The 25,413-nt window shown below is 50.5% G+C and overlaps 1 protein-coding gene across 10 annotated transcripts in view; it reads right to left on the bottom strand.

The window, feature by feature from the left end:
* The window catches only part of GRINA (glutamate ionotropic receptor NMDA type subunit associated protein 1), a 44,121-nt gene extending 21,158 nt beyond the window's left edge, over positions 1–22,963 (bottom strand). Inside the window, exons 1-3 of one of the 10 annotated variants that reach the window (XM_089518217.1) lie at positions 22,858–22,963; positions 12,124–12,270; positions 9,442–9,590 (exon numbers count right to left, since the gene is read on the bottom strand). The gene's annotated coding sequence lies outside the window, so the exon portion shown is untranslated. Of the gene's footprint in view, positions 1–3,255; positions 4,225–9,441; positions 9,591–11,925; positions 12,008–12,123; positions 12,271–13,861; positions 14,411–17,901; positions 18,011–22,857 lie in introns of those variants that run through there. The other 9 variants (XM_089518218.1, XM_089518214.1, XM_089518215.1 and 6 more) reach the window with 9 other exon arrangements.
* Positions 22,964–25,413: the final 2,450 nt, after the last annotated feature.

A 25,413-nucleotide genomic window follows, 5' to 3' on the forward strand; every position in this document is an offset into this window, starting at 1 on the left:
CTCCAGATGTTTGGGACTTCGGCTACCAGAAGCCCTAGCCAACATGGCCAACAACCAGGGTGGTCCAAAACATCTGAAGGACAGCCAGTGGTTTAGAGAGACCTACTTCATCCCATACTTGTCACGTTTCCTTCTGGGGTCCTGGGTCTTTTTGCTGCATTTGCTTTCAGCAGACTATTCTAAGGCTTACACTGTTGGCTGAAAGCTTCCTTGGGGTTTCTATTAGAAGCCCCAGACATGTTAGACTGCAAAGGGATCTTGTAGCCCCTTTAATACTAACCGAAAGAGAGAAGTTGGCCACATGAGCTTTTGTATGAAGTAGACCAAGTCTAGGGAACTGACTCCCAGTTAGTCTCAAAGATGCTGCAAGACCCCTTTGCTTTGGGGTTTCAATGTGGAACAGAAAGGAGGAATAGAAATGCTGACAGAGGAGGAAATGGGAGTCGAAGCCTTGGGAGTGTTCTTGAACTATTGGCCTCAAGCAAAGAGCAGGGGGTCCAAGCAAGGCTAGAGCCTTAAGACAAACAGTAGCCCCAGGCAATGAAGCAAGGAATGGGTTGGGGGCAATGTGGATCATGCCGCAGCTTCTCCAGGGAGTCTGGAAACAAAAAGAGGGGGTCCGTGTGGAAAAGGTGCACCTATGAATGCAGAGGACAGTTCCAAAGGAGGAGACGGAGGCCTTTGGGACCCCTTGGAGGGGCACAAAGGGGTCCTTTGGGGTCTGTCCTTACCAGGAGGGCATGGAGCAGAGGTGTGAGGATGGCCAGCCCTACATGCGACACCCCGGTTTCTCCAGAACGAGAAGTGACACTTTCAGGGCTATTTCCAGCAGCCCCAAAACAGCCCTTGGAAGGAGGAAACCGTCCCCACAAGAGGCCTATTTGATAATGCAGAAACCGTTCATGGAAGCAGGAGAGGAGAGGAGGTCGGAAAAGCACAGGACTAAAAGTAAAATCCCCAGATGAAAGAAAAAGGGGGTTGAAAAAGCCAGAGAGAGAAAAACACAATCAACAGAGCCCTGGCCACAGGCCTCCAAGGGAAGGAAGGCCCTCTCCCCACTTGGCTCCAGGTGGGATGCCAGCCCCCCACCCAGCAGAACTCAATGGAGGCCTCCCATGCTTCCAGCCCCATCTGAAGCAGCGGGAATGAAAGAAGGGGTGCAAGAGCAGGGGTCCAAAACAAGGATGGGTCAAGCGCACCCATGCCCCCCCCCCCCAGATTTGTTCCAGAGTGCCCCAAAATGATCATATAACACCAGTGATTAAAGATCTTCACTGGCTGCCTATTCGCTTCCAGGCGCAGTACAAGGTGTTGGTTATTACCTATAAAGCCCTAAATGGCTTGGGCCCAGGGTATCTGGAGGACCGCCTCTCTCCATATAATCCGCTCCGCGCACTCAGATCATCTGGGCAGCAACTTCTAAGAGTTCCAAAGGCTAGATTAGCTTCCACCTCTAGGAGGGCCTTCACCATCTCGGCCCCCAACCTCTGGAACTCGCTGCCCCTTGAGCTCCGCTTAGCCACCTCCCTAGCCCAATTTAAGAAGGGGCTGAAAACCTACTTCTTCGAGCAGGCCTACCCCTGACTATTTCGCCCCAGAGTGCTCTCCCCTCCTCCCCTGTCCGTCAGCATTGTCAAGCTGGCACGCATTTGATTGTTTTTATTGTACTGTACTGTTTTTAAATTATGTTTGTATTATTATATTGTTGTATGCCTTTTGTTGTACACCGCCCTGATTCTAAGAAGGGCGGTATATAAATACGTATTATTATTATTATTATTATTATTATTATTATTATTATTATCTCTAGGAGGCATTTCCACTAGGTTTGTTGCCCTCCTGAGGAAAAGAAAAATGCATAGGATTTTTTTGCATCCTGTCTCCTAAGGCTGCATCTGTACTGAAGAAAGAATCCAGTGTGACACCACTTTAGCAGCCATGGCTCAATGCTATGGAATTCTGGGGATTGTAGTCTGCTGTGGCACCAGAGCCCTCTGACAGAGAAGGCTCAAGGTCTCACAAAATTACAAGCCCCAGAATCCCACAGCTTTGAGCCACAGTAGTTAAAATGGTGCCAGACTGGATTATTCCTGCAGTGCAGATACAGCCTATGAGTTGTAGGGGGGTTTCCCCCGTCTTTTGGGGCCCAGGAACAATTTATGCCCAGAGAGGCCTTGTCTGAAACAGGAGGTAAACAGGGAGCAGCACCTGCTCACTCCTTGGGGCTGAAAAGAGGCTTCTCCCGGCCGGGGCCAAAGTGCCCAGGAGGCCCCAAACCACGGCGGAAGTGTCCCTTAGGAAGCGTTTGTTGTTGTTGTTGTTGTTAGCTGCCCTGGAGTCACTTCAGGTGGGCAAGGGGCAGAAGACCCTTCCCCAAATTGGGAAGCAACTTCTGTCAACCTTTGCACCACCGTGAAAACGAACTAAACCTCCCCTCCATTTTATTCCTGCTTTTAACGCCAACCCAGTTTTCTCCTCTCTTCGACTCTGCTGCCTGCCATCTCTCATTTTAAAAACAGAACCAAAATGCAGCCAGCCCATCTCACAGTCCTACAATTCTCCGCAAACGCTTTGATAATCAATTGCCAAGACATGGCCCATGTTTGACTAAAGGCTGGGAGTCCTGAGTTCAGATTCCCAGGCGCTCTGGGCAGCCTACCTCTCAGGGCTGTTGTGAGGCTGAACTGGAGAAGGAAGGCCAACTATGCAGGAAGATCCCACAGTGACATCCAGCCCAAGGATCTCGGGGGAGCCTCCAATAAGCCACTTTGGAACCAGCCCAGCTGACTTCACTGACGCCTTCATGCAAACATGACCTTTCATGGGTCTTACTACTTTCAGGCTGCCTGGTTTCGACTCACCTAATTGTTCAGGATGCTTTTAGTCTCCTTAAATTGTTTTTTTTTTAATTTACTGATCCAAATTATTTTTTACTTTTTAAATTGGGCTTTTACATTTGTTTTTATTTAAGGGACTTATATCCTGCTTTTCTCCCAAAATGCGATCCAAGGTGGTTTGCTGGAGGCTATCATGAGATCCTTGGGTACCCTCCTCCTCCAGGCAGTTTGGGTCTCCTAACTCGCCCCCCAAACCCCAAGAAACTGGCCTCATTTTGGGCAACCCCAGGAGAATGGGCTGCCCTGGGAGCGAGAGTGCCATGCGCTGGCAGCTGCTGTCCACTCTTAGGGCCTAAGGCCAGAGTCCCCATCCCTGGTCAAAGGGCTCTTGTGCCACGTTCTGGGAGCGCATCCTTGCCTCTGGAGCTCTGGCCTTCCTCCTGACTGCTTGGTATGCGCTGGGCTGCTCTCTTCCCAGGCCGTGGATCAGGACCAAGACCAGGCCCCGTCCCACCTTCTGCCTCTTTCAACAGCTGGATGGCTGACCGACTGACCGCTGAGGAGGTCAAGTTCTATTCCATTCCCTGTTGCCCTGGCAACCAAGGGACCGCCAGTTCCTACTCCAGGCAGGTTCTGCCGGGCCTAGTTCTCCTCCAAAACACAACCAGAGGAACCACCTGCTCCTCACCCACTGCTTCCTCCTTTGGAGTGACCGTCTGGCCGCTCAGGAAGGGGATGCAGGAGAGGACAATGACCGCCAGGCCAAGCGTGGAATGGCAAACTCATCAGAGCACAGAAGCTGGAGGAAGCGCCTTTCCTCTGGCTCTGGGACTGGCACCTGGTTCCCATCCAAGTCGAGGGGCTGGGTGAGGAGTTTCAGCCAAGGAACATATCAATCGGGGTCTAGGTCCCTTTGTTCCTCCAAAACCAGCCCCAGGACGTCCTTCTAAAGCGTCCATCTGGCAATACAAAAGCACACTCTCCCAAGGTATCTGACCAGGCAGGAAGGCAGCATTTTTCATGTGCCAGAAACCAGGACCATACATGTCCCATATTATTATGATCATTATATTTGTATCCTGGAAACTCCCCGCAAACCAGCAGCAGAAACGTTGCGGACGGACGGCAGTCCATGGCCCCCCAGTTTGCAGAGCAATCACCTGCAATCCTTTCATTTTGAATTCTTTGAAACCTTCCCACTCCGTTGTTCCCTCCGTTCTGGTAGCCAAGGTCTGCTGTCCCAGCCCAGGATTTCCTCTGCCCCATCTCGGATTCGCCCCTTTTCACTCGCTGCCCCTCACTCCTGGAACCTTCTTCCCCCGCCAGACACAAGGCCCTGATCACTTCCTTAACCAGCTTCAAAACGGAGTTGAAGACCATCCTGTTCAGAGAAGCCTTCCCAGGCATTGCATAACTGTCACTTGCTATTTGATGTTCTTTTCTTGCCTGTTTTATTGAATCATTTCCTGCATTGCTATGTATTTATATGTATTATCCTACTAGAGAGGCCCCTTCCCCACCACCTTTCCCTTTATGTCGTGTCTTTTTAGATTGTAAGCCTGAGGGCAGGGAACCGTTCAATTAAAAAGATTGTATGTACAGCGCTGTGTAAATTTACAGCGCTTTATAAATAAAGGTTAATAATAATAATAATAATAATAATAATAATAATAATACTATGGAGAGGGGGATTCATGGGATGTATTTTAACTGCATGTTGTATTTGATATTATGTTTTACCCGATGCCATAAGCTGCCTCGATCCTATAGGAGAGGCGGCATATACTACATCATCATCATCATCATCATCATTATAAAAGACAGCCTGGAATCACACCTGGTTTTGCATCAATGGTAACACCAAAGAAACACACAAAAGTCTCAATAAGAAAGCTATGCCTAACCAACTTGGGGAAAACCATATCTCTGTATGGTCTTCAGTGACTTTCTTGTTCACTTCTCTATTGTATTTGGTACTTGGTACACCTTTGTTTGCATCAATGGTCCCTGAGGCACCCCCCCACTTCCAAAACGACCCCCCCGCGCCCAGCCACTTGCTTCCGTAATTTAATTATAATCCGAAATCATAATGCAAACGGATGATGGGATGACTGAGCTGTTCTTCTTGCTCCTTTGGTTCTGTGTTTATTGCTGCTCTGGCAAGGAAATACTACACTTCTGGCAAAAGGTCCAGACGCCTGAGAACATCTTGTCCAAAAGGAGGGCAGCTGGGAACAGCCAAAGGATGGGGGCCAGCAAGAGAGGTCCGCCGGATTCGGCTCCGTGTTCAGGTCCTGCCAACCTCTTCTGCCTTGGCACCAGCAGCCTCTCCCCTTTTCTCCAAAGTGGCACTTTCACCGGAAAAAGGAAAACCCACGGCAATCACTGCAAGGATTTAACACTGGAGAGACCCTGCACTTATCCATTGAGAGAATTCGGCCATGTTTGCAAAGCACCCAACTAGACACTGAGCCCAGTGCTTCTCCCTCCAGGTGGTTTGGACTCCAGCTCCCAGAATGCCTGGCAACTTGCAAAAATGGCAGCAGGGGATCCTGGGGGTGAAGTCCCAAAACCCACCGAGGACCAGAGTTTGAGAACCATTGACCTAAGTCATAGAGTAGGAAGAGATCGTAAGGGCCATCCAGTCCAACTCCTTTATTCTGCCATGCAGGAACTCTCCATCAAAGCATCACCATTGACAGATGGCCATCCAGCCTCTGTTTAAAGACCTCCAAAGAAGGAGGTGCCACCAAAATCTCCAAAGGAATGTGTTCCACTGTCAAACAGCCCTTACTCTCAGGAAGTTCCTCCTAATGTTGAGCTGGAATCTCTTTTCCTGGAGCTTGCATCCATTGCTCCAGGTCCTGTTCTCTGGAGCAGCAGAAAACAAGCTTGCTAGACCCTTCAAATATTTAAACAGGGCTATCATAGCACCTCTTAACCTTCTCTTCTCCATGCTAAACATACGCAGCTCCCTAAGCCAATCCTCATAGAGCTTCATGGTTTCCAGACCCTTCACCATTTTGGTTGCCCTCCTTTGGACACATGACTCCAGTTTCTCAAGGTCCTTTTTGAATTGTTTTGCCCAGAACTGGACACAGGATTATTCCAGCCAGTGAGGCTCTGACCAAAGCACTATTACTTCTCTTGATCTAAACACTATACTTCTATTGGTGCAGCCTAGAATCGCATTGGCCTGTTTAGCTGCCGTATCACACTGTTGACTCATGTTCATCTTGTGGTCTCCTGGGACTCCTAGATCCCTTTCACACATATAAGTCTCTCATTCAGCCAGGTGTCCACAATCCTTTATCTCTGCATTTCATTCCCTCCCCTCTCTAAGTGTAGTACCTTACATTTCTCTGTGTTCAAATTCATTTTGTTAGCTTTGGCCTAGCATTCTGACCTAGAGGTGCACCTTTAAAGGTCAAAGTTAAACCCAGAGTGGATGCATTGCCCAAATGATGCATGCCCTGGAAGCTGGCCCAACACTGTGCTTCAGACGATGGTCAACCAGAGGCCACCAGGAGGGACACAAGGAAGGCCAAGTGCCCCTTTTCTTCTTGCCGTGGGCATTCAGGGGCACAGACTGCCTGCCTCTCGTCCATCACAGCCAACCAAAAGCAAGGAGTTCCCTTGGAGCCTCATTGAGAGTAGTCCTTTTTGGCAGCAAACGCATCCCCCTTTCTTACTCTCAAGCAGTGCATTCACCCTCCTGGCCATTTCTTCTGCTCCTGGGACACTCAAAGAAACTTCCAGAGTTGACCGTGGCATTTCTGTGGCTATACTCTTTAAGGTCTTTGTCTAGAGGCCTGCCCCACATTTGTTTTGTGCCATGGCCTGCGATGCTTCCGTCTTCTCCTTCCTTGGAGGTCTTCAAGCAGAGGCTAGATGGCCATCTATTGGGGATGCTTTGATTGGATTTCCTGTATGGCAGAAGGGGGTTGGAGTGGATCAGGGCCTGTGCGGTCTCTTCCAATTCTATGATTCTATGATTCCTCATCTGAGCGAGGAGGACATTTTCTGGCTTCAGCTTTGCTTCCGATGTTTGGCTTCTGATTGCACACCTTTCCTTTGGCTACTAAGCTTCCTTAACTGAGATTATAAATAACTTCCAAGACTTCCACTGCATCCTCCATTCAAATCCCTTTGAATACATTTCCTTGCTTTTGTTTTTCAGGCGTTTCCTCTGTCAAAATGAAACGTGGCTGGGTTTGACTTCCTTGGCAGATTTCCACCTCCTTGTAAGCTCAATTTGATAGCATCGGTAATGACACCAGCACTTTCCTTCTTGCAAGGAGCCCGGGACGTCACTCGGGACGGACCCAAGGGTCAGACCCCTTCTTGCAAATTACCTGGCCATCTGTTCTGAGCAACACAGTCACTAATCTTACCAATATATGTATGTATGTATGTATGTATGTATGTATGTATGTTTTCTTCTTTGTCATTGCAGGGTGTTTTTGTCATTGGTCCCAAAGGTGCTTCTAGCAAGAAAGTCTGTGTGTCAAAGGGAGCACTTATGCAACCACAAGCACCAATTTGTTTCTGTTGACATAACTTCTGTATACATCGAGTGGCAACAATGCCAAAGTAAATATCTTCTCATTCCAGGTTGTAATTAACACACATGAAGACAGAGTCAAAGGGTGGAGCACTTCTGCAAGGCACCTGGATTCGCCTGGTCAACGCCTTAGTTTTTAATAATCCTGAAAACACTGTCAAAAATGGTGATGGGACTTCAAGAGTTTAAGTGACCAACAATTAGAACAGGATTATGTCCAAATCAACAGTGGTTGAGAAAAAGGAAGCGTGGATTATAGGTGTGGCAATCCCAGAGGAGAGCAGAATCGAAGGCAAACAGAAGGAAGAGATTTTGGATTACAAAGACCTACAAATGGAGATTCTGTGCCTTTGGGGAAAGGAACCACTACAGTTGACCCTCTATATTTGCAGCTTTGACTTTTGCAGCTTTGATTAATATGTTCTCTCTAGGAATCTCTGCCAGACATTGACCACAGAGTTGTGTTCGAGAACCTAGAAGTACCTACAGAAAGCACCTCTAGGCATTTGTAGGTCCTCCAGCGTGATTCGATGATCAGCTTCTGACAGATGTGGCCACAGAGTTGTGCCCCAAAGCACCCGACTCCCTCTGCCAACCCTGCCCTACTTCTCTGGCATGTGATGCCCGCAGCTTGGCGCGCCAGGTGAAGTCACTGTGATGGCTATATGGGTATCAGTGACCCACATCCCCACCTGATCCCAAAGAACCGTTTATTTAAATAAATACATGCACAAATAAATAAAATTCTCATTTCCTTTTTTGAAGGTCCTGGGATCAAAGCGTTGGAGGGCACATTCGAGGGCCCAATCCTCTGCCCACGCAGGAACCGACATTTTTTTTTTATTATTGGTAAGCTGCCTTGGGTCCCTTTTGGGAGAAAGGTGGCATACAAATGAAATAATACACACACACACACATATCACCCATGAGATGTGCCCACCTTGCCTCTGCTTAATAGCAAGAGCATTTACATTTCTATACCACTTAATAGTGAAATCAGCACTCTCTAAGTTGTTTACAATCTGTAAACCAACGGCTCCAACAAACTGGGTACTGTAGGAAGTCAAAGGCTTTCATGGCTGGCATCCATAGATTTTTGTGGGTTTTTCAGTCTATGTGGCTGTATTCTGGAAGAGTTTATTCCTGATGTTTCACCAGCATTTCTCTGAAGCTGCCAGCCACAGATGCAGGCGAAACATCAGGAATAAACTCTTCCAGAATACAGCCACATAGACTGAAAAACCCACAAAAAACTAAGCCGGGTACTCATTTTACCAACCTACAAAAGGATGGGACACTGAGTCAACCTTGGAGCCCTCTGGGATCAAACTCACAACCTTGTGGCTGCAGGACTGGCATTAACCACCATTCAACCAGGGCTCCTTAAAGCCCCCCAATGAAGGGAGAGTCCGCACAACTGTCCCATGCCATCCAGCTGTTCTTGATAATGTTTGGGCGCCCATTCACATTCAACCAATCTGGACCCCTCCGTTTGTGCCCTAGCCACTGGACCAGTGAAAGACAAGCTCACTCTTCTACATGGCATCCTTTCCAATACAGTACATCATATAGCTCTATCATATTATAGGAGGGTGATTGAGATGGTAAAAGCTGTGGAAACCAAGTCCTATGGAGAACAGCTTTGGAAACTGGGTTTGTTTGGCCAGGAGAAGAGAAGACAGGTAGGCAATAACAAAACCATAGAATCCAAGAACTGGAAGAGATCTCAAAGACGATCTTGTCCAACTGCATTCTGCCATGCAGGAATACCCAGCTAAAGCTAAAGAGGTTCATCCAGCCTCGGTTTAAAGACCTCCAAAGAAGGAGAGACCACCACTCTCTGTGCAGTTCTTACAGTCAAGTTCTTCCCAATGTTTACATGGGATCTCTTTTGCTGTAATTTGGATCTGTTCGTTTGCCTTATAGTCTCTGGAGCAGCAGAAAACAATTTCACTCTATCTTCTACATGATATCCCTTCAGATATTTAAAGGTGGCTATCGGATCACCTCTCCGTCTTCTTTTCTCCAAGCTAAACATACTTGACCCCATAAGCCGTTTCTCAGAGGGCTTGGTTTCCAGACCTTTGACCATCTTGGCAACTTTATCCTCTGGATGTGTTCCAGCTTGTCCATAATCCTCCTTGAACTGTGGGGCCCAGAAGAGGACACAGGACTCCTCCAGGTGAGGTCTGGCCAAAGTAGAAGACAGAAGGGCTATTGCTCTCAATGTACTCAGTGCCCAATGTCCAGGCAGAGGGGACAGATGCCCACGCGGCTTCCCCTCTCCTTGGATTTATTTGCCACTTTCCCCATTGTGGCCTTCCTTGTCCCCTTGAAGGAAAAGAGTCCTGACCCACCGTCCCCAAACTTGCTTGGCTGGGAAGGAAACCAAGCTTGCCGCTTCCTGGCAGGGCCATCTGCTCCCTTGAGCTTGGTCCAAGAAAGATCAAGAATCACAGAGTTGGAAGGGCCCCAAGGGCCACCAAGTCCAACCCCTTTCCGCCATGCAGGAACATATGGGGTTTCTCATACCTCTGACCGGCGTTCCTTCTCCCTCTGAGTCAGGACAGATCTTTGTCAACTCCCAATGCATTCCTTCCCTCCCCTGGTTTAAATTGTGACGGTGGTGTTGCAAGACCCTTTGGCTCTTTCAGATAACAATGCACAAAGGGGCAAGGTCACTCCCGCATTCTCTTTGCTGTGCCCCACAAGGCCACCGGTCTGGTTGCCCTGTCCTCTCTTGCTATATTAGGATTCCCAATACCCTAGAATAATAGAATCATAAGCTTGGAAGAGACATCAAGGGGCCATCCAGTCCAATCCCCTTCTGCCATGCAGGGAAACACAATCAATACACTCCCCGTTGAACCCATTGTTCCATGTCCTACTCTCTGGAGCATCAGAAAATAAGCTTGCTCCCTCCTCACTATGACACCCTTTGAATATTTAAACATGGCTATCATGCCACCTCTCAAACTTCTCTTCTCCGGGCTAAACATCCCTAGCTCCCTAAGCCGCTCCTCAGAGGGCTTGGGGGTTTCAAAACCTGCACTATTTTGGTTGCCCTCCTCTGGATATTGCTCCATCTTGTCCTCATCCTTTTTGAATTATGATGCCCAGAACTGGACACAGGATTATTCCAGATGAGGCCTGGAAGAGACCCCAAGGGCCACCCAGCCAACCCCATTCGGCCATGCAGGAACACACTATCACACAGACAAATGGCCATCCAGCCTCTGCTTTAAAACCTCCAAAGAAGGAGACTCCACTACCCTCCGAGGCAGAAGTGTCTTCCACTGCCAAACAACTCTTACTGTGAGGGAGTTTCTCCTAATTTTTAGGTGGAATCTCTTTTCTTCTAGCTTGCATCCATTGTTCCGTGTTCTAGTCTCTGGAGCAGCAGAAAACAAGCTTGCTCCATCCACAATAAAGCTATCATATCACCTCTTAACCTTCTCTTCTCTAGACTAAACATCCCCAGCTCCCTAAGTCTGTCCTCATAGGGCTTTATGGTTCCTAGACCTTCCACTATTTTGCTGGTCCTCCTCTAGACACACTTCCTTTTTGAACTGTTGCTCAAAAATGGACAGGATTGTTCCAGATGAGGCCTGACCAAAGGAGAATAGTATGTCTAGATTGAGATTGACTACTTCCCTCAGTCTAGACACTATCCACCTATTGATTCAGCCTAAAATTGGGCTACCAGAACCATTCCAGGTAGGACAGTATCACAGGCAGAGCCGTCATTAGAGTCCATGCTGAGAGCCTCAGTGGAAGATGCAGAGGCGGGGGGCAGGTGTCACATTTGGGCCCACTGGCCCCAGCAGTCTCTCTCTTCCTTGGAAGCTTTCTGTGAACTGGCAAGCCATAACTCATAGTCTGGGACTGGTCCCTAGGCCACCACTTGGAGCCAAACTGATTGTAGTAGTCTCTGTCAATATGTTTCTATCATGCCGCATGGTTATAGCACATCCACTGCCATGGCTCCATCATCCTATGGAATCCTAGGAGTGGAAGGTTCAGAGTTTCAGGTGGCACCAGCCCCTTTTGTGATGAGGAATGGGAAGGCAGGTTGCTCTCCAGTAGCAAGACGGAGAGGGTCTTCTTCACCAGATGACAGTCATCCCGCTTGGATCTCACTTTAGCTGACAGGGCTGCACCCTGAGGAATCCTTGGATTTGTAATTTGGAGGGCACTACAGCTCTATAGGTGAGGAACCTCAAAAACCTACCAATCCCAGAATGCCATAGGGCAATGGAGCCATAGCAATTAAAGTGGGATCGATGTGTTATAACCTTGCGACATGATAGAAATGCATTGATAGAAACCACTAAAATCAGCGTGGCTCCAAGAGGTTGTCCGAGGAAGGGTGCTGGGCAGTGCACCATGGGCAGCCGGTCCACAGAGAGTTTCCAGGGCAGAAAGAGACGGCTCTGGCCAGTGGAAATGAATGTGGCACCAACAGCAACAACACTGGGAAGCACCAGTTTAAAGGATGTAACCTCAGACCAAGAGATGATTCACCTCAAAAAACTGGTTGGCCTTCAAAGGTTCAGCATACAAAACGAAGGCCGTCACATTGAGGATGGAGTAAGCTTGTTTTCTGCTGTTCCAGAGAATAAGACACAAAACAATGATGCAAGTTACAGGAAAAAACATTCCACCCCAACATTAGGAGGAACTACCTAATACTAAGAGCTGTTCGACAGTGGAATATATTACCTTAGAGACTGGTAGATTCTCCTTCTTCGGAGTCCTTTAAACAGAGTCTGGATGGCCGTTTGTTGGGGATGCTTTGATTGTGAGTTCCTGCATGGCAGAATGGGGTTGGACTGGATAGCCTTTATGGTCTCTTTCAACTCTCTGATTCTGCGAAGAGAGGAGAGGGTTAAAATTTGAAAGAATAAAGGGCATACTTATCAAATTTAATTACATGGCTGCATGTGATAGGCTCAGTTGCCAAAACAGTAAGTGGGCAAAGGGAGAAGGCCAGAGTCAGGACCATGTGGGGTGCAGGCCCCCCCCAAACACACACACAAAGGCAGGCCATCCCAGGAAGCTGCTGCTGGCCAAGGACAGAAGCTGAGCAGGAGGCATTTCAGATGTGCATGTGTTTGTGATTGTGTGTGTGTGTGCACCCCCCCTTCCCCGCGTGCGGTGACCCTGATCCCGATCACACCCTCTGGCTATTTAAAGTTTCACTGCTAAGCTTGTTAATTCCATGCAGGCCATTAGCCTCCTGCCTCGCCTGGCTCTCAGCTGGAGGAGATGGCTGGGACGCTCCTGCACAGCTCTCCTTTGGACTCAAGGCTGCATGCCTCGGAAAACTGGACCATGCCAAGGTCCCCCACAACATTCTGCAAAAGAGCTAGTAAAATATGGCCTAGACAGTGCTTCTGTTAAGGCCAATGCAATTCTAGGCTGCATCAATGGAGGTATAGTGTCTAGATCAAGGGAAGCAGTAGTACCACTCTATTCTGCTTTGGTCAGGCCTCACCTGGGATAATCATGTGTCCAGTTCTGGGCATCACAATTCAAGAAGGATATTGAGAAGCTGGACAATGGAACACATTTCCTTGGAGAATGGCAGTGTCTCCTTCTTTGGAGGCTGTGTTTAAACAGATGTTGGATGGCTATCTGGCACAGGGAGGGCTTGGACGGTGTCTTCCTGCATGGCAGAAGACAAGGGTTGGACCGGATGGCCCTTGGGGTCCCTTCCAACTCTAGGATTCTGTGATTCAGTCCTGGGGTTGGCCAAAAGCCTCTTTTCCCATGGGGATCTGAGGGACTCCTCAAGGGTCAAGGGACACTCCTCCTTCCAGGACTGCCCCAGGCCAGACTCCTCTGAGCCATTACCTGGCAGTCCAGAAAGGGAGGGGGCGGTCAGACACCTTTCTGCCTCCCCAGCAGCACATGGATCGGTTGCTTAAGGGGTACCAGTTGGGGGGGGGGCAGCAAAGGGAGGGAACTGCTGCCCCATAAGCCCCCACCACATTCCACTCCACCCCACCGACACAGATGCCAGCCCTGCTGCTACAGCCACAGGGCACCTCCAAGCCAGCCATGCCCACAGACCCAGGAACAGAGAGCAGGAGAATGGCTACTACTGGTCCAATTCCGAGTTTCAAAGCCCTTTCCACCTCCTCCCTGGTAGAAAAAAGGGACCAAGGACAGAAAGGAAGGTCTGGAAACTGCTGGGGGGGGGGGCTTCCCCCTCCCCAAAACCGAGAAGAAAGTGGCAAAGGGGAGGGGAGTTACCACGCCTCAGATAGGAAGCCCCCCCCCCCAGAGTCAAGCACTCTGAAGCCCCCCTTCAGGGTGGATTACAAGGGCAGCAATACATGGGACCCCCAAAGGGATGGATTTCAGGGATGAGGGGCTCAGTGCCATGACCCAAGCCCCCCACGAGACCCTTTGCTACTCGCCCCCTTGCCCCCAGGTAAGACCCCCAGGATCTAACCTGTGCATCAGTCGCTTGTAAGGCAACTGCTCCGGCCACTCGTTGCCCCCAGAAGATTAGTCAAAGCCCTGGATCCTTTGGCAGCACAGCCAGAACCTTCACTTTGGGCCCATGCCAAGCGGGTGGAAAACATTTAAGCCATTTAACTGGAAACCAATGTGTTCTTGAGCTCAGGGTGCAAACGACTCTGCCCTTCCAAACCCAGTGGGCTGAGGGGTGGGTGGGTAGGTGATGGGAGTTGTAGTCCAAGGTACCCGAAGGACACAAACTGGGGGAAGGCTGTTTTTACGGAAACAAAAGGGGAAATTGCTGGCACTGCCTCCCATGCGGCACTCATCAAATCCAGAATGGGCATATTTTAAAAAACAAGAACTCTATTCCTCCTTTGGAGCTTTCAAGGAGCATTTTAACTTGGCTAAAGGTGACAGACAGGAGTCAGCAAACCCCTCCTCCCCAAAAAAGCAAGCCACACTCTCTCAGTTTCAGAGGATCGCTCATGCCAAAACCCCATCTGAAAAATATTGCCAAGAAAACCCCATGATAGGTTCGCTTTAGGATTGGCATGAGTCAGAAACGACTTGGAGGCACACAACAACAACAACAAGAGCCGGGCACCCCATTGGCTCACCCCGCTGCCTAATCCGCCCATTGTGGGCATTTCAGGAGCCGTGCAGCCGGCCTAATCTCCCAGAGGAGACTTAACGTCCATCCCTCACACCACTCAGGCCACGTGAGCCCAGGGCAGGCGGCCACTTCGCAGGGGGTCAAGCTCACTCATGACCAAGCCCACCCTGAAGGGCCAGAGGGTGAGATGAAATCCTTCGGGGGTGCCCATCCTTTGATAGCCTACTCCCAAAGGAAGTAGCTGCAGGAGGGGGGAGCCAGTCAGATGGCCATTGCTGAAGGGGCCAGCTGGTCAGCCGCCGGCTTCAAGCAGCATGATCATCACCATGGCTGAGATGCCATGCCTGCTGCCAGCAGGGGAAGATGGGCATCTCACTCGTGGTTCCCAGAAGCACCACTTGCCCCATCCTCCATGGCACACACATGACCCAGCACTGGGCGCATTCGCTCTCAGCTGGCAAATGCGCTCTAAGCCACATGCGGGGTGGGTGCATGTGCGCATGTGTGCACATGACAGCTCCATCTGGATGTAAACAACCAGACCCCATGACTGGGGAAGGGTGGGGGCACATAGCACCTCCCCACACCCCCAGCCAAAGCTATGGTGGGCTTTGCAGCCTTGCAAGCCTTCCTCCAGCCATTGGTACTCACCAAAGCCCACCCACATGCCACGCAGGAACTGGCACAGGAGCACCACAGTTCATGGAGAAGATAAACCATGTGGTGGGGGAGCTCCCTGAACTCCCACCCCCCACATATTTATCACCTGCCTCAAAGTAGACACTCCAGGCCCAGCTATGCACAGTCTCTGTATTGGAATTGCTATGCTTGCGCTCCAGAGTCTGTAAAAGAACTATTTATTTCCTCCATTAATAACGCTGGGAAAGAGCGGAGGAAGACCCAGGCCAGATGGATGGAAACTGTGAGGGAGGAAGGGCCATGGATTGGCAGGACAGGGAAGGTCTTGGAGGGGTCTCGTCTGCGGGGGTCTAATAGGAGGCAGTTAAGAACAAAATTTAGATCCCATCGCTCGCCCATTATGGGACCCAACAGGAGCCTTTTCTTTAAAAGGTACAGCAACCCAGTAATAAAAAGGTCTTTTAAAGAAAACCAGGAAGCAACGCTATTTGATTGTTTCGCGTCACACATTTACAAAATTGTGTGAAACCCAACGTTTGGCAGAGCCACACTCTCTCAGCCTCAGGGGAAGGCAATGGCAAACCTCCTCTGAACAAATCTTGCCAAGGAAATCCTATAGTAGGGTTGCCATGTCGGAACCGAAGGCACACGACAAACAACAAAAGAGGATAAAAGCGAGCCATGAGACCCTCGCCCCACAGGTCAGCCTGGTCAGGATCCGCAGTGCGCCCACCTGCCTGCCCTCATCAGGGTCTGCTCCCTTGTCCGCAGGGGTGCCATCTCTGCAAATTAACCCCAGCAGGGCACAGCAAGTGCTCTTGTTCGCGTGGGCATCTGCTGGCACTCAACGCTGCACTTCCCATGGGGCAAATCAGAGCAGCCCCCTCCTCAGGCTCTCCAAGCAATGTGGGGTCCACTCACATCCAAAGGAGCCCCCCAACTCCACCCCCCTCCTGGTCCAAGTAGGCAGCAAGGACTGAAGGCTTTTTAAAACCCTCGATGTCCCTGCCCCTCACGCTTCAGATCTCAAGGCTTTTAGCAGCAAAGCCCACCTGATAGCACTGGACCCACAGTCCCTGCAGTGTTGGCCATAAGGATTAACACAGCCCTGGCACCTGCTGCCCGCTGGCCTCACCATCCAGTCCCTGGGCAAAGCTGCCAAACGCTTAGGGCAGGGGTCTTCTAATAGGGAGGGGGGGTATGTGCTGTACTTTTATTCTCACTGGCCTCATCTGCACTGCAGAAATGATGCAGTTTGGAACAGCCTTAACTGCCATGGCTCCATCGTATGGAATCCTGGGATCTGTAGTTTGTGGTGGCACCAGAACTCTCTGACAGGGAAGGCTAAGTATCTCACAAAACTACAATTCCCAGGATCCCACAGCATGGAGCCCCGGCAGTTAAAGTGGTGCCAAGCTGCATTATTTCTGCAATGCAGCTGCACCTGCATTTTTAAATGCTTTCCAGCCTTTTCTTTATTTACAGTCAGTCCTCCTTGTCCTCCAACTTTTTTTATTCACGGACTGAAAATGTTTTCTAAAAATATAAATTCTAGGCTTGATTTTGCCATTTTACAGTATATATTATAAAAGATGCCATTTTACTACATCGTTGTATTTAATGTGACTTGAGCATCCACGGATTTTGGCATCCACGGCGGGTCCTGAAACCAAACCCCAGTGGATACCAAGGGCCCACTGTACTAGTACTAATAGAAGTAATAATAATAATAATAATAATAATAATAATAATAATAATGCCCCATTGTATTTAATGGACCTTGAGCATCCATGGATTTTGGGATCCACTGGCGGGTGGGGTTTCCTGGAACCAAACCCCCATGGATACCAAGGGCCCACTATAAATCATCATCATCATCATCATCCTCCATTGTATATAAAGGGACTTGAGCATCCACAGATTTTGGTATTTATGGGGGGTCCTGGAACCAAAATGCAGTGGATAAAAAGGGCCCCCACTGTATTGCAATTTTACGGCGTCTCTCCCCCAGAATGGGATCTATGGTGGCTCACAAATAAAAACCCTACCCTTCTTACTGAAGGATGGAAAAGCCGCCTGCCCTCCCTTTGGGGGTCTTGGGAAGAGTGCTTCAGTTCTGCATTCCTGGGGGGGGGGGCTGGATCAGATGAGCCCCTTCCTGCACTCCAGTTTCAGGCCAAACGCAGCTGGTGAGGCCTCTGGAACCTGGCAAAATTCACAACTGATCGACCAATTCTAACCCCCCACTTTAGAAAGACTTCTGGGGCCCCCAGTTGGGAGGAAGGAGAGACATCAACTCAATCAATAACTAATCAACCAATCAATTCCAGGCCTCAGCCTGAAGGGTACCCCCCCCACACACACACACACACAGAGCTGCCAGCTGGTTGGCAGCACCATCCATTGTTTCCCTCTGGGCAAGTCTTCCTCCATGCTGCCCTCTGGGCAAGTCCGGCCATTTGCCTGCTCCAGGAGGACCCCAGACCCAGCTTCCCCATTGAGGGGGGGGTCCAGTCCCTCTCCTTCCCCCCCCTCCTTCTTCTCTCCCGGATTCTGGGGGGAAGAGCAGAGATGGGGGTCGCAGCCCTCCCTGGGGGGACAGGGTCCAGACCGGCTACCCTCTGAGACCCCCGGCTGGGCAGATGTCCGGGGGGGGGGCAGAGGGAGAGAAACATAGGGGGCCCAGCAAAGGAGGAAAGGGGTCCCCCAGTGGCCAGAGCCCTGGAGTGTCCAGAGGGGCTGTCCTTTGGGGGGGTCTCCGCGCAGCATCCTCCCACCTGGGGCCCAGCAGGGGGGGGTCCTCCTCCTTCTTCCTCCTCTGGAGCCAGGCATCGGGCGCGCGCCTCTGGACGCCTCTCTGCGCGCTCCCGAGCCCTGGGGAAAGCAGGAGCTGTGACGTCAACACCAGCTGTCTCTCTCCCTTCGTGCGCATGCCCAGTTGCTCCCTCCCTCCTCCCTCAATTGTAAGAGGCTTTGCTTGAGCTTAAGAGCCCCCCCCATAATTCCCACTTGCCAGGACTATTTCTGGATAATCCCCCCCAGAAAGAGAGGGAGGGAGAAAAGAGGGCAAAAGACCCCCAACCCCCCACCTGAGGGGCTTTCCTCCTCCCCCTGGAGACCCCCACCCCTCCTGACTGGGGGGGGCACTGCCAAGGCAGGAGGTGGGGGGTGGGGGGTCTTTTGCCCCTTCTCTTATCTCTCCCTCCCTCCCTCCCTCCAATATATCAAAGGGGGCTCCAAGGAGATGGGGGCTCCAAACTGAAGCTATGCCAAGACCAAGGGTGCCCCTCAAGCAAAGAGAAACAGCTGCCCCCCCCCCGGCCAATAGGGGGAATAAGGGGGGGTCTTGACTGATGGGGCCACTTTGAGGGGTTTCCTACCCTTGGACTCCACCCCCTCAGTTCAGGTCCCCCCCCCGACCTCAGCCAAAAACATAAGTTCAAAAGAACCCCCCCTTGCCCGCCACATATTTGGGGGTGTTCAAGTGGAAAAGACCCCCTCAGCCTTCTGCAAAAAATGCTCCTGGAGGAGATGGAAATTGTTTTAGAGCAGGAGCCTAAAACTGGGGGGGGGGGTCCCTGAGGGAGGGCAGTGCTGCTCCAGGGTCCCTCCTGGGCCTCCAAAAGTGACCCCTGGAGGCCATTGGGGACTCAAATAGCCCCCTTAAGGCTGGACACTGGGGAAGGCCCACTTTGGGAAACCAGAGTCCCCCTTGACTCCCGGGGGTCCCCAGGGCAGCCCCCCAAGCGCTCCAGGAGAAGAAGGGGGCAGAAAATGGCCTTTGCAAGCAGGAAATGAAAGCAAAACTAAGCAAGGCTGGCCTGCTCTCTGTGAATACATTGCAAATGGCATCCATGGCACCTGGCTGCCCACAACACAGCAGTGGCCACAAGGATGGAGCCCAAGGAGGGGGCAGGCGGCCAAGGCGGCCCCAAATCACAGCAGCATTCAAGTTGTTTCTGACTTAATGGCAACTCTATATCCTGGGGTTTCTGGGCCAGGTTTGTCCAGAGGAGGTTTGCCATGGGCTTCCCCTGAGGAGGCTGAGAGAGTGTGACTTGACCGGGGTCACCCACCGCGTTTCCCATGGTTCCCATGCCTGCCTCAAAATAATAGTAATCATGATCATGATCATGATCATAATTTTATTTCTTCGCTGCCTCTCCTCACAGCTCATTGCATCAAACACACAGACGCATTAAGAGACCTACGCAACAGTTAGATTACAATACATGGAAGAATAATTAAATATACCACTCATGCTCCAAACCCATGATTAAGAACTGCCTGGATTGCCTCCCAGAAGAGAGGGGTCTCCCAATGGGCCTTAGGCTCTGGCAGCTGCACTCACAAGGTTAGGAACTCACTTTAACTCTTGCACAATTTACCCTTTGCACAATTTACCGCTTGCACTTTGCAATGTAATTGCGAGAGAGAGAGAGAGAGAGAGAGAGACTAAAGAGGAGCCAGGCCCTTTGCTGGAGAATCCCTTTCCTACACCATCACAACCACACTTCCATCACACTCTCAGCTTCTTGGCCAGACCAGGCCATGCCACCCCAAGGCAACCTGAAGACCCCCCCCCATTAACTCAGCACCCACTTCTGGTCCCCAAAAACACTTAAGGAGGGAGACGATCAGCCTGCGCATGAAGGAACTGTGTCACCTCTCTCTCTCACACACACACACCTTTGAATGCCTGAAGAAGAGTCCTGTGTAGCCTGGAAGCTTACATCTGGAGCAATATGCCCACAATAAAAAGACTGCCTCTGTCACTGTAGGATTTTGGCTTTGGGTCAAGAAAGGTGGAAGGAAGGCATTGCCAGCCATTCTTGGCAGTGCCAGGGCTGAACCCCAAAGCAAGGCCCACGCCTGGCAGGTGCAGAGGTGGGTCGCTCCAAAATGGGGTGGGTCCAGTCCCTTTGCGGCCCACCCTGGCTCCTGGGCCGGCCAGCTGTGCCAAGGCCACTTCCCTGCTGCTGGCAGCCCTTCCCTGCCTGGCCAATGGTGCTAATTAATTGATGGAAGAGGCTGCCTCAGCGCCAGCTCATCCTGCAGGCTCTTGGGAGGCATGCGCACCTGCGCACAAACGCACGCATGCCAGGGGCCTGGATGCAGCTGGGGCCCTGTGCCAAGGCTCTAGCCCTATTCTGGCCTCAAAGAATCCTAGAGTTGGAAGAGACCCCAAGGGCCATCCATTCCAGCCCCATTCTGCCATGCAGGAACTCCACATAAAGCATGCCCCTCCCCTGCCCACAGTGGGACCCCAGACCACCTTCTCTGCCACCCACCTGCCCCTTGGCCTGGATTGGTTTTGGACAGGTTGAGAAGCCCCTCTTTCTTCCCACAACCCCCCTGCAGAGTAGGACAAGGGAATGGAGGAAGAGATACGGGAGCAAAGCTTCCCAGTGAACTGAGGCTGCATTCACACCACATAAATAATCCATTTTAACACCCTTGGAGTTCATTGTGGCACCAGAACCCTCTGACAGAGAAGGCTAAATGTCTCCCAAAACTACAGTTCCCAGGATTCCCTACCAATGAGCCAGGGCAATTAAAGTGGTCTCAAACTGGTTTATTTCTGCAGTGTGGGTGCAGCCCCAGTCACCCTTTCTCTGCTCCTTCTCTTCCAATTTTGAAACAGCCTTTTGGAGGTCTTCTTCACCATTGGTTTCTGTTCTTGGCACACCATCACCATCATCATCATCAATAAATAACTCATCGTCATCATCATCATCATCATCATCATCATCATCATGGTTCATTTATATCCCGCCTTTCTCCCACTAATGGGACTCAGAGTGGCCAAAAACAATACAGATTAAAAAGTAGAAACATACAATTAAAGAATCCTATATTAAAACAATTACAAATATTAACATGCCTTAAAAAGAAGCCCAGCCGGCCCTCTCTCTCCGCAGGTTCCTTGGCCCTGGGTTCAAGAGTCCGCAGCTTGAACAGATCCCCCACAAATATAAATCCCCAAAAGCAAACCTAGAGTTTTGCCATTCTATAGAAGGGGCACCACTGCATTTAATGGGACTTGAGCATCTGAGGGGGATTTGGGGACCAGAGGGGGTCCTGGAACCAAACCGCAGCAGATACAGAGAGCTCACTGTAATAGTAATAGTAATAATAGTAATCATAATAATAATAATACATTGTTTATAATGGGACATGAGCATCCACAAATTTTGGAATCCATGGGGGGGGGGGGGGGTTCCTGGACCCAAAGCCCAGCAGATGCCAAGGGACCACCCTAATCATCCAATTGTATTTAATGGGACTTGAGCATCCATAGATTTTGGTATTCATGGGGGGGGGGGGGTTCCAGCAGATACCAAGGGCCCATTGTAATTATAATAACAACAATAATACCCCATTGTATACAATGGGACTTGAGCAGTCACAGATTTTGGCATCCATGGGGGGGGGGTTCCTGGAACCAAAGCCCAGCAGATACCCAGGGCCCACTGTAGTAGTAGTAGTAGTAATACCCATTGTATTAAATGGGACCTGAGCAGTCACAGGTTTTAGTATCCATGGGGGGGGGGGGTTCCTGGAAGCAGGGGATACCAAGGGCCCAATGGACTAATAAATATCTCTATAGCGGGGCCCCAGCCAACTCCAAACCCCCTAATTCCCTAGCATTGAGCCGGGGCAGCTAAAGCGGTGCCAAAGTGGGTTACTTCTGGAGTGTGGGGGCATTAAGAGAGGACCCCCCTTGTGCCCCCCCCCCATTTCAAACTGGGAAGGTCTCCCAGTTGCCCAGCTTGGCCCTTCCTTTGCCCAGGGGTGGGCCTATTTTGGACCCACTTTGGGCTGAGGGTCTCACAAGGTGCCCCCAAAAGGCCCATTTGGGACCCCTCCCCCAGGAAAAGGGGGCCTGGAGGGGGAGGAGGGGGAGGCCCAGGCTTTAGGCCCCAGGCCTCAGAAATCCACCAGAGGAAAGGAGAAGGAGAAGCATCAGCAAAACAGGGGCTTGTTTATGGGAAGGGGCTTTTGGGGAGGGGGTCTTTTGTTGGGGGGGGTCAGGGCCTTCCCTGTGAAAACCAAGCTCCATTTCACCTCAGCCCCCTTTGGCATTATTTGGGGGGGGGGGTGGTGTTTATGGAAGGCAGGGGGCTAGCTTTTGGGGAGGGGGTCTTTTGTGTTTGGGGGTCCCTTTAAACCCCCCCAGGCCCGAAGAGACCCAGCTTGGCCCCTTTCACCTCCGCCCCATTTGTCACTATTTGGGGGGAGTATTTATGGGAAGGAGGAAGGGGCCTAGCTTTTGGGGGGGGGGGGGTTCAGGGCCTTCCTTGAGAAAACCAAGCTGCCTTTCACCTCAGCCCCATCTGACATTATTGGGGGGGGGGGCTGTCTATGGGAAGGCTTCAGGGGCCTAGCTTTTGTGGGAGGGGTCTTTTATGGGGGGGTTCTGGGCATTCCCTGCAAAAGCAAAGCTCCATTTGACATTATTTGGTGGGGGGGGGTCAAAGATGATGATGATAATGATGATGATGGACCCCCCGGGAGTGGAGTTCTCCAAGGGGGGGGCTCCTGAAGGAGGAAAAACTGGGGAAGGGGCCTTCTATCTATCTGCCCCCCCCCAATAAGGCCAAAAGGCGATGCGGACTTGGGTCCTGGCGCCTCCGGCCACTGACCACTCGGACGCCCCTCGGACTGGCCGGAGAGGGCACCTGGGGAGGGGGGTCCTTCAATGACAGCAACCCCCCCAAAAAAAGACTCACCCAGCCGGTGAATGCCGCTCCGATCCCGCTTCTGCGCCGCTTCTTTCTGTCTTTCCTTTCTCCTCCGCAACAAATGACGCGCGGGGCGGGGCCTTTTCAGGGGCGGGGCCAGCGCCCGAGACCCCGCCCCTCGCAGCCAAAGCGAAACCGGCTCCAGCGATGCCTTTATGGGACCAACTAAGATGCACAAAATACACGATGCAAGCCTTCTAAGTTCCACCGGCTCCTTCTTCTTCATCAGGCAGAAGGTGTTAAAAACCAGAAAGGAGGAACAAAAATTGGAGATGTTGGTCCTAGACCTGTGTTTTGGGGTAAATCCATCGCTGTTTTCCAGAAGACAAATTAACACCCAAAATCCACCAGAGAATGATACCTTTATGGGGCCAACCAAAATGCACAATATTACGCATTTGCAAGCTTTCAGAGCTCCACCAGCCTCTTCTTTTTGTCATCAAAGGTGTTTAAAATCCTACAGAAGAAAGGGGGGAAACAACGGTGTCAGTGTTAGTCGAGGGCCGGCATTTTGGGGCAGAGTTGTCACTGCTTTGTGGAGGATAACACCCAAAACCCACCAAACAATGATGCCTTTTTGGGGCCAACCAAAATGCACAAAATATATGTTGCAAGCTTTCAAAGCTCCATTGGCTTCTTCTTCTTCTTCCTCCTCTTCTTCAGGCAAAAGGTGTTAAAAACCATAAAAGAGGAACAAAAAATGGAGATGTTGGTCCTAGGCCTGCATTTTGGGGTAAATCCATGGCTGTTTTGTGAAGGACAATAACACCCCAAATCCCCCAAACAACGATACCTTGATGGAGCCCAACAAAAGGCACATAGACACATGCATTGCAAGCTTCCGAAGCTCCACTGGCTTCTGCTTCTTGGTCTTTGTCAGGCAAAAGTTGTTGAAAACCATACAAGAGAAAACAATGATAAAGCGACCATCTTGGTCATGGTCACAGGTGTTTTAAAGCAGCTTTTGCCCAACGAAGAAGAAGAGACTCCACCACAATCTCCATCGAGGGAGGAGTGTGTTCCTCTGTCGAACAGCCCTTACTCTCAGGAAGGTCCTCCGAATGTTGAGCTGGAATCTCTTTCCCCGGAGCTTGCATCCATTGCTCCATTGGGTCCTGTTCTCTGGAGCAGTAGAAAACAAGATTGCTCCCTCCTCAATATGTCCTCCCTTCAAGTCTTTAAACAGGGCTTAACCTGTCACCTCTTAACCTTCCCTTCTGCAGGCTAAACATCCCCAGCTCCTCATAAGGGTTCATGGTTTCCAGACCTTTCACCATTTTAGTCCCCCTCCTTTGGACGCATGGCTCCAGTTTCTCAATGTCCTTCTTAAATTGTGGTGCCCAGAACTGGACACAATAATCCAGGTGGGGCCTGACCAGAGCAGAGTACAGTGGCACTATGACTTCCCTTGATCTAGACCAGGGGTAGGCAACCTGCGGCCTGCAGGCCGGATGCGGCCCGGCGAGGCCTTGGGACCGGCCCCAGCCCGGTCCTGCCGCCGATTGCCGCCGGGGCCTTTGGCGTCTCGTGTGCAGGGGCAAGGGGGGCAATTGTCCATAGAAGCCTCAGAAGCATGCATTTATATTAACATTTTTTTAAAAATCAACAAATTTTTTTGCGTGCCCTCCACTTTTTTTAAAAAAGTGTCCACCATTTGAAAATGTTGTCCTACATTTGTCCCGGTTTATTTATTTATTTAAATTTTAAAAAATTATTTAATTATTTGTTTTTTGGCTTCGTCCCCCCAGTTGTCTGAGGGACAGCAACCCGGCCCCCGGCTCAAAAAGATTGCCTACCCCTGATCTAGACACTATGCTTCTATGGATGCAGCCTAGAATCGCATTGGCCTTGTTAGCTGCCGCATCGCACTGTTGACTCATGTTCAACTTGGGGTCTACTTGGACCCCTAGATCCCTTTCACACTTTTAAGTCTCCTTGAGCCAGGTGTCCCCCGTGATCCTATCTATATCTGTGCATTTTGTTTTTTCTACCTAACACTTCTCTGTGTTGAAGTTCTTTTTGTTAGCTTTGGCTCATCTTCCTCTTCCCAAAGTCCAAAGTCTCTTAAAGGGCGCAGTGTGGAGACCACTCTGCAGAGAGATCCTTCTAGAGGCTAGTCATGGACTGGATGTGGGCAAACGAAATGAAACTCAACCCAGGGAAGGGGCAGTGCAGTACTTCTCATAGGGAAACACGGAGTACTTGCCCTATGATTACTATTTATTTATTTATTTATTTAGGGCTATAGATTTGCACAGCGCTGTGCATAAAACAATAAATATATAAGAGTAAGCCTGCCTCTGGCGTACAATCTAAGAAATAGTAGGATAATGCATATACAATACATAGCAATGCAGGAAATGATTCAATAAAACAGACAACAAACAAACATCAAATAGTAAGCGACAATTACGCAATGCCTGGGAAGGCTTCTCTGAACAGGATGGTCTGCAGCTCCGTTTTGAAGCTGGTTAAGGAAGTGATCAGGGCCTTGTGTCTCGCGGGGGAAGAAGGTTCCAGGAGTGAGGGGCAGCGCACGAAAAG

The sequence above is a fragment of the Sceloporus occidentalis genome, unplaced genomic scaffold, assembly GCF_023333645.1.
Source record: "Sceloporus occidentalis isolate IW3139 unplaced genomic scaffold, rSceOcc1.0.p SCAF_3, whole genome shotgun sequence".
NCBI classification, from domain to species: domain Eukaryota; kingdom Metazoa; phylum Chordata; class Lepidosauria; order Squamata; family Phrynosomatidae; genus Sceloporus; species Sceloporus occidentalis.